This window comes from Rhinopithecus roxellana, chromosome 10, assembly GCF_007565055.1.
Source record: "Rhinopithecus roxellana isolate Shanxi Qingling chromosome 10, ASM756505v1, whole genome shotgun sequence".
Lineage (NCBI taxonomy): Eukaryota > Metazoa > Chordata > Mammalia > Primates > Cercopithecidae > Rhinopithecus > Rhinopithecus roxellana.
Genome location: NC_044558.1, coordinates 106,372,985 through 106,385,510, shown reverse-complemented (window position 1 = coordinate 106,385,510; position 12,526 = coordinate 106,372,985). Strand labels below are relative to the sequence as shown.

Sequence of the window (12,526 nt, the reverse complement as noted above, 5' to 3'; positions counted from 1 at the left end):
GGCCGGTGGATCACCTGAGGGCAGGAGTTTGAGATCAGCCTGGACAACGTGGTGAAACCCCTGTCGCTACTAAAAATACATTTAGCCGGGCATGGTGGTGGGTGCCTGTAACCCAGCTACTCAGGAGGCTGAGGCAGGAGAATCACTTGAACCTGGGAGGTGGAAGCTGCAGTGAGCTAAGATCGCACCACTGTACTCCAGCCTGGGCGACAGAGCAAGACTCTGTCTCAAAAGAAAAGAAGAAAAGAAATACATAGGAGTCCTATAAAAAGAAAATTAAAGTTATATAAAGTGAAAATTAGTTTAATTTGCTGCATAAGACAAATATTATATGTGATCCAAATTATCTTTGAAATTTCCTTAAATTGCTCGACAAACTTGGTGCCATTCCTTCCACCTAGCATCAGATGGCAGGTGACACCTTTGGGAGTCTTGTTGTGTGGAAAATGAGTATCTGTAAATCCGAGAAACATGCTGGGATGGGAGACATTGTTACCCGACCATGGTGGCTGTGACGGAGGAATGGAGCCCCCAGGAGCCGCTTGCAGACGCCACCTCCCATTCTGCGGGGACTCCGGGATAGTCACTCATGCCTCACCAGATCAGGATCCAACGCGTGCTGTGTTCCACGTCGGTCCTAACAGAAGTCCCAAGCACTTAGGATTTACAGAATCTGTGGCTGCGCTGGTCATCTCATGAAAATGAATCTCGTCTTTACTCCAGGTGGTTTGGAAAACAGAATACGCCTAGTTTTCCAGCCAGACAGGGTGAGCCGCTGCCAGTGACAGCTCCATGTCTTTGTGGGGTTTCTTTTTTTTTTTAATTTTTTTTTTTTGAGACGGGGTTTTGCTCCTGTCACCCAGGCTGACAATGGCGTGATCTCGGCTTACTGCAACCTCTGCCTCCTGGGTTCATGTGATTCTCCAGCCTCAGTCTTCCTAGTAGCTGGGATTACAGGCGCCCGCCACCACACCTGCCAATTTTTGTATTTTGAGTAGGGACCATGTTGGCCAGGCTGGTCTCGAACTCCTGAGCTCAGGCAATCCACCCGCTTTGGCCTCCCAAAGTGCTGGGATTCCAGGCATGAGCCACCGCACCTGGCCTCTTTGTGGGGTTTCTGTTCCAGGGTTCCTGCTGTGGCCTGAGTGTGTGCATCCCTCCAAATTCCTGTGTTGAAACCTATTCCCCAGTGTGAGGGTATTAGGAGGTGGGGCCTTTGGGGGTGATTCAGGCATGAGGGCAGATTCGTGCCCATTAGGGAGGCCCCAGAGAGCTGCCTCACCCCTTCCACCAAGCGAGGACACAGCAAGCATCTGGATGGGAAGCAGGCCTCGCAGACACCCATCTTTCCCGCACCTCGATGTTTCTGTTGTTTGTCAGCCTCTGCTTTATGGTATTTTGCAATAGCAGCTCCCATGGACTAAGACAGCTGCCTGGTCTGCAGTGTTAAATAAAAGTCTGTGTGGCTGCGCTGGTCATCTCATGAGAAAGAGCTTGCATGACTCCAGGCAGTTTGAAAAGCAAGACACACTTAGCGTTTCCAGTCAGATGGGGTGTACCACTGGCAGTGACAACTCCGTTTCTTCGGGGGGAGGGGGGTTCTGTTTCTGGTCCCTAAAGCAGCAGTGTCCCTGAAAATCCGAGTGAAGGGAACGCTACACAGCTGCCAGGAGCCTTGTCTGTTCTGTGGTTTTTCTTTATATAGTCTTTTCTAGTTCCCTAGGGACCCATAAAAGCATAACATGGCGTTACAAGCTTTTCTCATTATTTTCAAAGGCTTTTGGAAATATTTACCTAGAAAGGGCCACATAAGGAATTAAAAATGTCAAGGGCTAGGCCAGGTGTGGTGGCTCAGGCCTGTAATCCCAGCACTTTGGAATGCCAAGAGAGGCTGATCACCTGAGGTCAGGAGTTTGACACCAGCCTGGCCAACATGATGAAGCCCCATCTCTACTAAAAGTACAAAAATTAAAAATACAAAAATTAGCCAGGCGTGGTGGCCTGCCCCTGTAATCCCAGCTCCTCGGGAGGCTGAGGCATGAGAATCACTTGAACCTGGGAAGCAGAGGTTGCAGTGAGCCGAGATTGCACCACTGCACTGCAGCCTGGGTGACAGAGCAAGAGTCCATTTCAACACAAACAGCAAATAAAAACACCAAGGGCTAGAATCTGTGTGGCCACATTGAATACCATATGGAAGATAAATTACGCTTAAATGTGGCAGTTCGTTAACATATACCCACATATACACATACACACATATGTGCGTGCACGTGCACACACACACACACACGTTAAGTGCTAGCATTGTAGTAGTAACAAGATAATTTCCAGTGCGCTCATTCATGTTAAGTCCCATAGAGGTGCGGTTATCATTATTACCTTTAAAAATTCTCGTTTCATTTTTCTGTTTGAAGAGCACTGAAACAAAAACTTCTAGTTTGATGCTAAAATTCTGGCTAATCAAGAGAGAAGGCCTCAGACGCGGAGCCATGGGCGGGCAACAACAGTATCTAGCAGGCATTGAATAACGTGGTTTTCTTTTTCATTGTTTTCATTCTGATGATCACATCCCGTTTATAATGCTTGATACCGGCTTTCCAATGATGAAAATTTCCTTTCAAAATAAGTTGACTTCACAGAAAGTATTAAATAAGCAGCAGTGCATGTAGATAGGACAAACTATGAAAGTGCATGCGACTAGCCAAAGTTTGGGAGAGTTCTGTACGGTATTAGCGTGTGGGCTGGAAATACTTAAAACGAACCCCTGCTGGAGAAGAACATCCAAACACTGAACTGACCATCATCTGGTCACAACGTCTGGCTTTTTCTGGATCACATTTCCTTTCCAGGAAGCTGGTATGGGGGGCAAATGCAGGGGTACACAGCACTGGGTATGTGACAGAGCCCTCTTCCAGAGAAGTAAAGGCTCATTGTGCACATGTACCCTAGAACATAAAGTATAATAAAAAATAATAATATTTATATATCTATAAAAAAAAAAAGACTCGGGGCACATGTAAGCTGATTGCAGAGGCAGGAGAAGAGAGAGCTGCTGGAACAAAGGACGCTGCCTGCGTTGGTCTTTCCTCTTTAACTTGGCTGCCTGCTGATGAGGGAGCAGGTACTCTGTTTCTTAATGACTTCTTAAGTAATAGTCTTTTAGGAGAGACGCCATCGTTGCTGCTGTTGTTTTCATATGAAGCAATCAGAAATGTTTTTCACTTCCCGGAGGAAATATGTCTCTTCTACCACCTTTTTTTTTTTTTTTTCAATGAGACGGAGTCTTGCTCTGCCGCCCAGGCTGGAGTGCAATTGCATGATCTCAGCTCACAGCAACCTCCACCTCCTGGGTTCGAGCGATTCTTCTGCCTCAGACTCCTTAGTAGCTGGGACTACAGGCATGTGCTACCACGCCTGGCTAATTTTTTGTATTTTTAGTAGAGTCGGGGTTTCACCATGTTGGCCAGGATGGTCTCAATCTCCTGACCTTGTGATCCGCCCACCTTGGCTTCCCAAAGTGCTGGGATTACAGGCCTGAGCCACTGCGCCAAGTCCCCCCCCCCTTTTTTTTTTTTGAGACGGAGTCTCACTCTGCCACCCAGGCTGGAGTACAGTGGTGCAATCTCGGCTCATTGCAACCTCCACCTCCTGGGTTCAAGCAAGTCTCCTGTCTGAGCCTCCCGAGTAGTTGGGATTACAAGTGCCCACCACCACGCTCAGCAAATTTTGTATTTTTAGTTGAGGTGGGGTTTCACCATGTTGGCCAGGCTGGTCTCGAACTCCTGACCTACAGTGATCCGCCTGCCTCGGCCTCCCAAAGTGCTGGGATTACAGGTGTGAGCCACCGTGCCTGGTCCCTTTCTACCACTTCTTTATGGAACACGGCACCTCCCCTCTAACTTTGGTTTGCCTGCTTTTGAAAGCACAGTGAGTGTAAAAAGTGTTTGTCTTCCCTCCTAAAGTGGCTGTTAGGAATCTTGTCCCTGCAGGGCTGGGAGCTGATTCTGCAGGACAAGCCACAAGTCCAGAGGCTTCCTCTTTTTATTTGAGGGGTGAATGTGTGTGTGTTTTTATTAAAAATAACGCCAGTGAAATGCCTTTATTTTTAAGGGCTGGGAACTAATAAACACTGTGTGCATGTGAGCATATGTGCACGTGCACACACATACACACACACACCCCCTGTTGGCCTTGTGTGTCCTACAAAACGCATCTCTGTATTTTCTTTCCTTTCTTAATTCTGGAAGGAGGTCATTGCAAAATGGTTTTGAGCAAGGATTGCCATGGCTTTGCCTGTTGAGGAGTTGACAGGGACTTGACTTTCCAGGATTAGGGAACAGTCGGGGGCATGGGGCTGGCTGAAGGTGCTGCCGGCTCCTGTCGGTGATGGAAAGCCCTGTCTGGGGAAGCTTTAGCTCCGCCATGGTTTCCAGAGGCCCCCCCTCCATTTCCAAGCTAGTCTAACACATCTGTAACATATCTGATGACAAGATACGTGGTAGGCAAGTCCAGGTCCCAGATGAGTCCCCTGGAGCCCACACCCCAACTAGATCGCCGTCCCTGAAATCTCCATGTCCCCATCTGGAGCTGCACGTCCAGCCCAGCATGTTCGTTGGCTTGGGTGGAGCAGAGAACACAAAGTAGTGAGAGGAAAGGGTAGCTAGGAGAGGCAGCACTGCAGCAGAGTGTCCGAGACCCGGGTGGGAAGGACGGTGGTCTGAGAGTTTTTTTAATTCATTGCCATAAATTATTAAGAATTCTAAAGCACCTGTTTCATGAGGCACTTTGCTATCTATAATTAAAGCAGTCCTAGGAAAGGGAAAAGTGCACCCTTTGGTTATGGATTTGTTGCTTAAGCAGACAGGTCATACGCGCCAGGTTTGTGCCTGTTTACACGTAGCCCCGAGCTGTCCTGCGCTTTGCTGAAACTGAGGCCTCCACCTCCAGTTGTGGTTTACAGTGAGGCCGCCGGTCTTGCCAGCCTCGGTGGGCCTTTAGCAGAAGCAAAGGCTCTGGGTACGACCCTACTTTAAGATCTCTGCCTTGTCGAAGGTCTTTCAAATCTAAGGGGAAAACAACAGCCACCACCACAAAAACCTTGACGTCATTTCAGTGGATGAAATAATTTGAGTTTCTACATTTCTAAGGCCGCACTGAATCTAACAAATTACAAGCCCCATCCAATAACTTGTTTACTTCTTGGTTCCCTCTGTCCCACTGAAGCCTCCCAGACTGGGTGCCTCCCAGACTGGGTGCCTCTGGGCACGTGTTTCAGTGCCTCCCATGCTGCAGATAGGCTGGTGTCTTCACGTGTTGTTTGTTTTTAACTGTAAGCAGGGTGCCACTCCTCTCTGGGAGAGACAGCTTTTAGAAAGTGGGGGAGCCCTGTTTCCTAAAAGCCCTGTTTCTCAGTGTCCATGGTGTCAATGCGTTACCAAGGCCAGTTTCCAGTTCCTCAGCCGACATCACTGAACACAGAGTGGGGAAGCGATGTGGGTATACGCAGGCAGTGCCCGTGCGCAGGCGGAGCCGATTCCCCGCACGCATTTTACACAGTAACCCGCCACACGCGCACACACCCACACACATGTGCACGTCAGAAACAAGCTCTATTAAACAATACGCTTTCTTTTACTTCACGCAGTTCATGCATTCTGATTTTTAAAAAACTGTTCCGGGCTGCTCTTTGTGATGATATGCTATTCTATTCTATGCCATTTTGAGAAATGCTTGTTTTTATTTTACCCCAAAATTGATTTTATAATTTGCTACCTAGGGTGTAGTTTGAAAAGCTGTGACTTGGGTGACCCCGGGTGGAGGGTCTGTGTGTGAGTCTGTGGGTGTGTTGGACCTGCCAAAGGTATTCTCTGGTTAGGGCCAGTGCACTTGCTGCTTCCTTGGGGTGCAATTCTCTCTCTGCAGACCTCAGTCTGGCTCAGATGCCACCCTCTCAGATATGCTTCTCCTGAGTACTCAGCTGAAACTCCCCATCTTCCGTCATGATTAGAACATTTCCAAACATTGGTTAATTTTTAGAGGCAAGCATTCAATTTAACATCATTTCTGAATACAGAACTAGGAGGGGACTAAGACGATTTCATGCTTCAAGTTGACTGTTGCCTGCAGTGTGACTAGTGTACATTCTGAAGACTGGGAGGTGGATCTGAGAAGTGGGTGAGAGGTCAAGTCTTGGGACACATTAAAATTCTTATTGGAAAAACTATGGCATACATTAGATTTAACGCCCTAAATCTCACCACTATTTGTGACATCCAACGGGAACGCACTCTGCTTTGGCCCATTTCTTTCTCTGTTAACTGCAAAGCTCAATGAACACACTGTTTAGGTATCAGCTAGACACTTTGGAGGGCTGGAGTTTTTCCAGGTCACGTTCGGTGCCACTTAGTACAAAATTGCATTGACTTACTGTGTCTTCAAAGAGACATTTTTTTTTTTTTTTTTTTTTTTTTTTTTAAGATTGTTGCTCTGTTGCCCAGGCTGGAGTGACGTGGCACGATCTTGGCTCACTGCAACCTCCACCCCCTGGGTTCAAGCAATTCTTCTTCTGAGCATCTGGAATTATAGACACGTGCCACCATACCTGGCTAATTTTTTTTTTTTTTTTTTTTTTTTTGAGACAGGGTCTTGCTCTGTCACCCAGGCTAGAGTGCAGTGGTGCAATCTCGGCTCACTGCAAGTTCCACCTCCCGAGTTCATGCCATTCTCCTGCCTCACCCTCCTGAGTAGCTGGGATTACAGGCATGTGCCAGCACACCCAGCGAATTTGGAGATTTTAGTAGAGATGGGTTTTCACCATGTTGGCCAGGCTGGTCTCGAACACCTGACCTCAAACGATCCGCCCTCCTCAGCCTTCCAAAAGGATTACATACATGAGCCACTGCGCCGGGCTACTCTACCATTTTATAAAACGCTGGTAGAGTAGAAAATGCAAATTAAAAAGCAGATAGATGATATTCAAAGAAAGCCTGGGTGACCGAGTGACTCTCACAAAAAAAAAAAGTAGTAGAGATGTTCTTAGATTGCCTAAAATGTCGCTGAGGCTGCATTTTTAAAGTATATTTGTTTGTTTACGTATTTATTTGTAGAGATGGGATCTCTCTATGTTTCTCAGGCTGATCTGGAAGTCCTGGTCTCAAGCAACCCTTCCACCTTAGCCTCCCAAGTCACTGGGACCGCAGGCTCATGCCATCATGCCTAGCACTGTTTTAGTTTTCAGATGCCACACACATGTTTATTTTTGCGTTAATTCTTAGCAAGAACTTTTTAAAAAGATGAGTCGTAGTCTCATATGAAATTCATGCGATCATTCAGTGCTAACCGCTGGCAAGTTAGTTAACACTCCTAGACCACAGCCACATGGCTGTGTAGTAGAGTGGTCACACACATGTCATGGACCCTGGATCCAGCTACCTGGGTGCACAGTCCATCCCTCAGTTTCCCCATCTGTAAAATGGGGATGACTGAGCTAATACTACCTGCCTCACAGTTTGCAGCGGGGAGTCGACGAGTGAAGACTTAGACAGTGCCTGGAATAGCGCCTCGTTCCTAGGCAGTGTCCTGTGAGTGTTAAATAAAATACATTTTCATGCTTGATGTTTCTTTTCTGCTTTGATATGCGGAGATTCTGTTTTAGCTGCAGGATGGTTTGAGCGTGGCTTTGGTTTTCTATTAAAGCTTCTTTGATCTCTCAGCTCAACCATTTCAACGAAGCATATGGTGTCTGCTTGCAGGGGATCTTGTGTGGGTGCATTTTCTGATGCTCTTTGATAAGGAGCAGGGTATGAACATTTGGTTTGAGCATGACAGCTTAATGACTTTCCACGATAACTTCTTATATCAAAGATTATTTCCCTTAAGCCTAGGAGTTGAAACAATGTATTTTGCTCTAGAAAATAAATAAGCTTGGAAGGAGGAAATGAGAATTATCATTGTGGCTTGCAATGCTTTTGCCTTTTAAAATTTCATGACATGTGCTTTCATTAAATACAAATATCCCCCCTTCTTTTTTTTCTTTATCTCGCACTTTGTTCCATGTGGCTTCACTAAGAAATTTGAAAGTGAACTGATGTGGAAGGTAAATCCAGAAAAATGTAATGCAGTTTTTAGTTTCAACTTGAAAGTTGCTGTTAGGCCTTCAGTTAAGTTTTAGATGAAGTGTTTTTGTGGTTTTATACAATTTGATTTTTTTCCTTGATAAATTATTTTTCACTAAATAGTTATTCATGAGAGCAGAGGCATGCTAATAACATTAAAAATAAGAGAAATTTCTAACTAAAAATACTCATAAAATGTGATTTTGAAAATTAATATGTAGAGCCCAAAAAAGGCTTTCATTGGACTGTGTGCTTTTTCATGGTAAGATATTGTGGATAAAGAGTAATTCAGTTGTTTAGGATAATTCGAGCAAAAGGCATCAGAAATGGGAAATGGAAAAGTAGGGTCAGCCGGAGATCATTCTTTTTGCAGATATTATGAGCACAGAACTGTACGCAGGGCCCTGTGCATGGCCTTGGGAGGGACATGGAGATAGGAGAATGTGGGCAGGTATCAAAAGAGGTTGGTCCCTGTGGTAGGTGTTATGATAGCGTGGGGTGGAGATGTTACATCTGGACAGGGTGATGGGAAAGTGTCTCAGAGAGGGGGCATTGCCTTCATCTCAGAGGATGAATAGGTTTTGGGGACAGAGGATGACATTCCTGGTAGAGAGAATGCAGGGACACAGACACCGATATGGTTTGGCTGTGTCCGCACCCAAATCTCATCTTGAATTGCAATCCCATAATCTCCACGTGTCCCGGGAGGTCATTGAATCGTGGGGGTGGTTACCTCATGCTGTTCTTGTGATAGTAAGTTCTCAAGATCTGATGGTTTTATAAGGGGCTTTCCCCCCCTTGGCTCTGCACTTCTCCTTGTTGCTGCCATGTGAAGAAAGAGGTGTTCGCTTCCCCTTCCATCATGACTGTAAGTTTCCTGAGGCCTCCCCAGCCCATTGGAACTGTGAGTCAATTAAACCCTCTTTCCTTTGTAAATTATGCAGTCTTGGATATGTCTTCATTAACAGTGTGAGAACAGACTAATACAGACATGGATGGGGTGTAGTGGGTAAATTAATCAGTAGGTAGGCTTTCCATAATCTACAAAAGCTTATGAACTATACCTGATGAAATACTTTGAACAGAAACCAGAGAGGCAGCAGAGCACAGTTTTACAAATTCAGCCCCAGGAGTCAGCCTGACTGTGAGTACTGGCCCAGCAACTTTCTAGCTGTGTGATCCTGGTTAAGTTATAGAACTGTCTGAGCTTCAATGTCTTCATGTGTAAAAGGCAGGTAATAATAACCAGGCTGTTGGAAGAAATAAGCTAATGTATGTGAAGGACTCAGCATATGTTCTGCACAGAGTAGGTGGCCGAGAAGTATAGACTATTAACAGCAACAACAGCAATAAACAAAAAAATTGTGTATGGCTATGAATTTTTCTCTTGAAATAGATTTCTAGGAATTCTTTTAAATGTTCTTATGCATCCAAATTTACTGAAGGCTAACAGCAAATTTTCAGTGACTTGGTGACCTCGGGGATGTCAACAAGCTTAACATTACCAATCCTTTGGGTTAAATCTCAGGCTTTCTGGTCAACTGAAGGAGCTGGGATTTAATAAACACGTGAAACAGCTCCTTGCCAGAAGAAAGGAAACAAAGTTTCTGGAAAGCAGCATTATTTCAGTTTGTATTATAAACTGTTGGGATATCATCATATTCTTTAAACCAACTTGGTTTGTAATTCATAATGCCTACTGGTAAAGTGTAAATGAGAACAGAAATTGAATATGCCTTCACTCCTGGCTCATCAGGAGTAGCAGCTGGGAAGAAACTGCAGGCATGGCATTAGCAAAATACGTTTAGACCCTCTGCCTGTATCTTTCAATAAATGCTTAGAATTTTGTGTTACACTTGCATACATTTAGGAATTTTTTTTCAGTGTTTTAAATTTCTATTCATTGTCGATAACACCAGGAGAGGCATGGGTGTTGGTTGTTTTGTTGAAGACTTTGCTGTTGGATGAGCCAGATATGGTAACTATATACTGCAGCTTTGTCCTGAGTGGGCTGGAAAAGGTGAAACAGCACCCTAGGAAGGTCCTCTCAGTACCTCAGTAAGCAAACTTACCTGAGGCCAGGTCATTGCACAAGATGAGATCATTGCACAAGACGAAGTTGCACAAGACGAGGTCGTGTCATGGTGAGGTTTCTGGTGGTGAGGAGTGTGGCTTCTGCCCTTGGGAACACAGGGGTTCCTTTCAGGCAGTCAGGGAGCTTCTCTCTACTTCCCAATTCTGGAGTGTTCAGAAGTGTGGCAATGCCACTTAATCTCAGATGTGTAGTTAATCAAAAAAGTACACACTTGAGGCTGGGTGCAGTGGCTCACACCTATAATCCCAGCACTTTGGGAGGCCAAGGTGGGCGGATCACTTAAGGTCAGGAGTTTGAGACCACCCTGGCCAATATGGTGAAACTCTGTCTCTACTAAAAAAAAAAAAAAAAAAAAAAAAAAAGTACACATTTGAGATTAAGCTTGGCCGGGTACAGTGGCTCATGCTTGTAATCCCAGCAGTTTGGGAGGCCAAGGCAGGAGGATCGCTTGAGCCCAGGAGTTCGAGACCAGCCTGGGCCACATAGTGAGACCCTGTATTAGTTCTCACACTGCTATAAAGAACTACCTGAGACTGGGTAATTTATAAAGAGAATAGGTTTAGTTGGCTCAAGTTCCTCAGGCTGTACAAGAAGCACAGCCGGGGAATGCCTCAGGAAACTTTCAATCACAGCGGAAGGCGAAGGGGAAGTAGGCGCGTGTCTTACGTGTCTGGATCAGGAGGAAGAGCTCAAGGCTGGAGGTGCCACACACTTTTAAACAGCCAGATCTCCCGAGAACCCCATCACGAGACAACACTGGGGGATGATGCTAAATTGTTAGAAACCACCCCCATGATCCAATCACTTCCTACCAGGCCCCACCTCCAACACTGGGGGTTACAATTTAACAGGAGATTTGGGTGGGGACACAGATTCTAACCATCAGACCCCATTTCTAATATGTATATATATATTATATATGTACACATATATGTGTATATATGCATATGTACACATATACATATAATATACATGTGTGTATACATACAATACATATATTACATATTATGTACTATATACATATATATGTGACATTAAGCTTATAGATTATTTTGTATTGGTGGTGCTGTCTGTAGCTCTCATTGTTATTTTCTTCCAGTATTTTTCTTTCTTTTTTTTTTTTTTCTTTGAGACGGAGTCTCGCCCTGTCTCCCGGGCTGGAGTGCAGTGGCCGGATCTCAGCTCACTGCAAGTTCCGCCTCCCGGGTTTACGCCATTCTCCTGCCTCAGCCTCCCGAGTAGCTGGGACTACAGGCGCCCGCCACCTCGCCTGGCTAGTTTTTTTTTTTTTGTATTTTTTAGTAGAGACGGGGTTTCACGGTGTTAGCCAGGATGGTCTCGATCTCCTGACCTCGTGATCCACCCGTCTCGGCCTCCCAAAGTGCTGGGATTACAGGCTTGAGCCACCGCGCCCGGCCTTCTTCCAGTATTTTTCTAATAAGACATTGACATTTGACTTTTTTCTTCTGCAACACGTATAGCAGTTACTATGTCCCAGGCACAGTTCTAACAGCAACCAGAGAGGCAGCAGAGCATAGTTTTACAAATTCAGCCCCTGGAGTGGGCCTGAATGTGAATACAGGCTCCGCACTTCACATCTTCTAAGTCATTTACTCCTCCGAGCAATCCCAAGGTTCTAGAGTTCTCACTGGACAGATGAGCAAACTGACACGCGGAGAGGTCCGTTAATGTGCATGAGGCTAGTTTGGTGTCTGGGGGGCCTTGACCCTGGCCCTCTGTATCCGGAGTCCCCTCAGTCTGGTGCTGCCTCTTTCTGGTCTCCACATATCCACTATCCACTACGAGTTTGCTTAAAAATTTGTGGCCTGTCTTTGAGGAGCAATAAGTTTGAACAGGTTGCCATTAATTTTTGTGTGAATTCAACAATTGTGTTATTAGCCTTCAGGGATGCAACAGGACGGAACACAGTCCCTGCCCCAAAGACCTGTTCCTTCCAGATGCAAAGTAGGAGTCAAGTTGGGACTGGAGGATGTTAGGTTGTGACTAATGCAAAGGCTGCCCCGGCCTTTAAAAAGTTGAGGTGGAATTCACATGCCACGAAATTCACCATTTTAGAGTGCACAAGCCAGTGGGCTTTAGTCTATTCACAAAGTTGTGCAACCATCACACCTATCTCATTCCTGAATATTTTTCTCACCCCAAAAGGATACCCTCTATCCACTAAGCAGTCACTCCCCATTTCCCCCTCACCCCAATAACCCCTAATTAGATCCTAAGCAAGCCCTGGGTAACCGCTAATCTACTTTCTGTCTCTATGATTTGGCTGCTCTGGCCATGTCATAGACATGGAATC

At 45.6% G+C, this 12,526-nt stretch overlaps 1 protein-coding gene across 4 annotated transcripts in view; it reads left to right on the top strand.

The window, feature by feature from the left end:
- GLT1D1 (glycosyltransferase 1 domain containing 1) overlaps nt 1-12,526 on the top strand; it is a 117,213-nt gene that overhangs the window by 59,844 nt on the left and 44,843 nt on the right. The gene's annotated exons all lie outside the window — the stretch shown is intronic.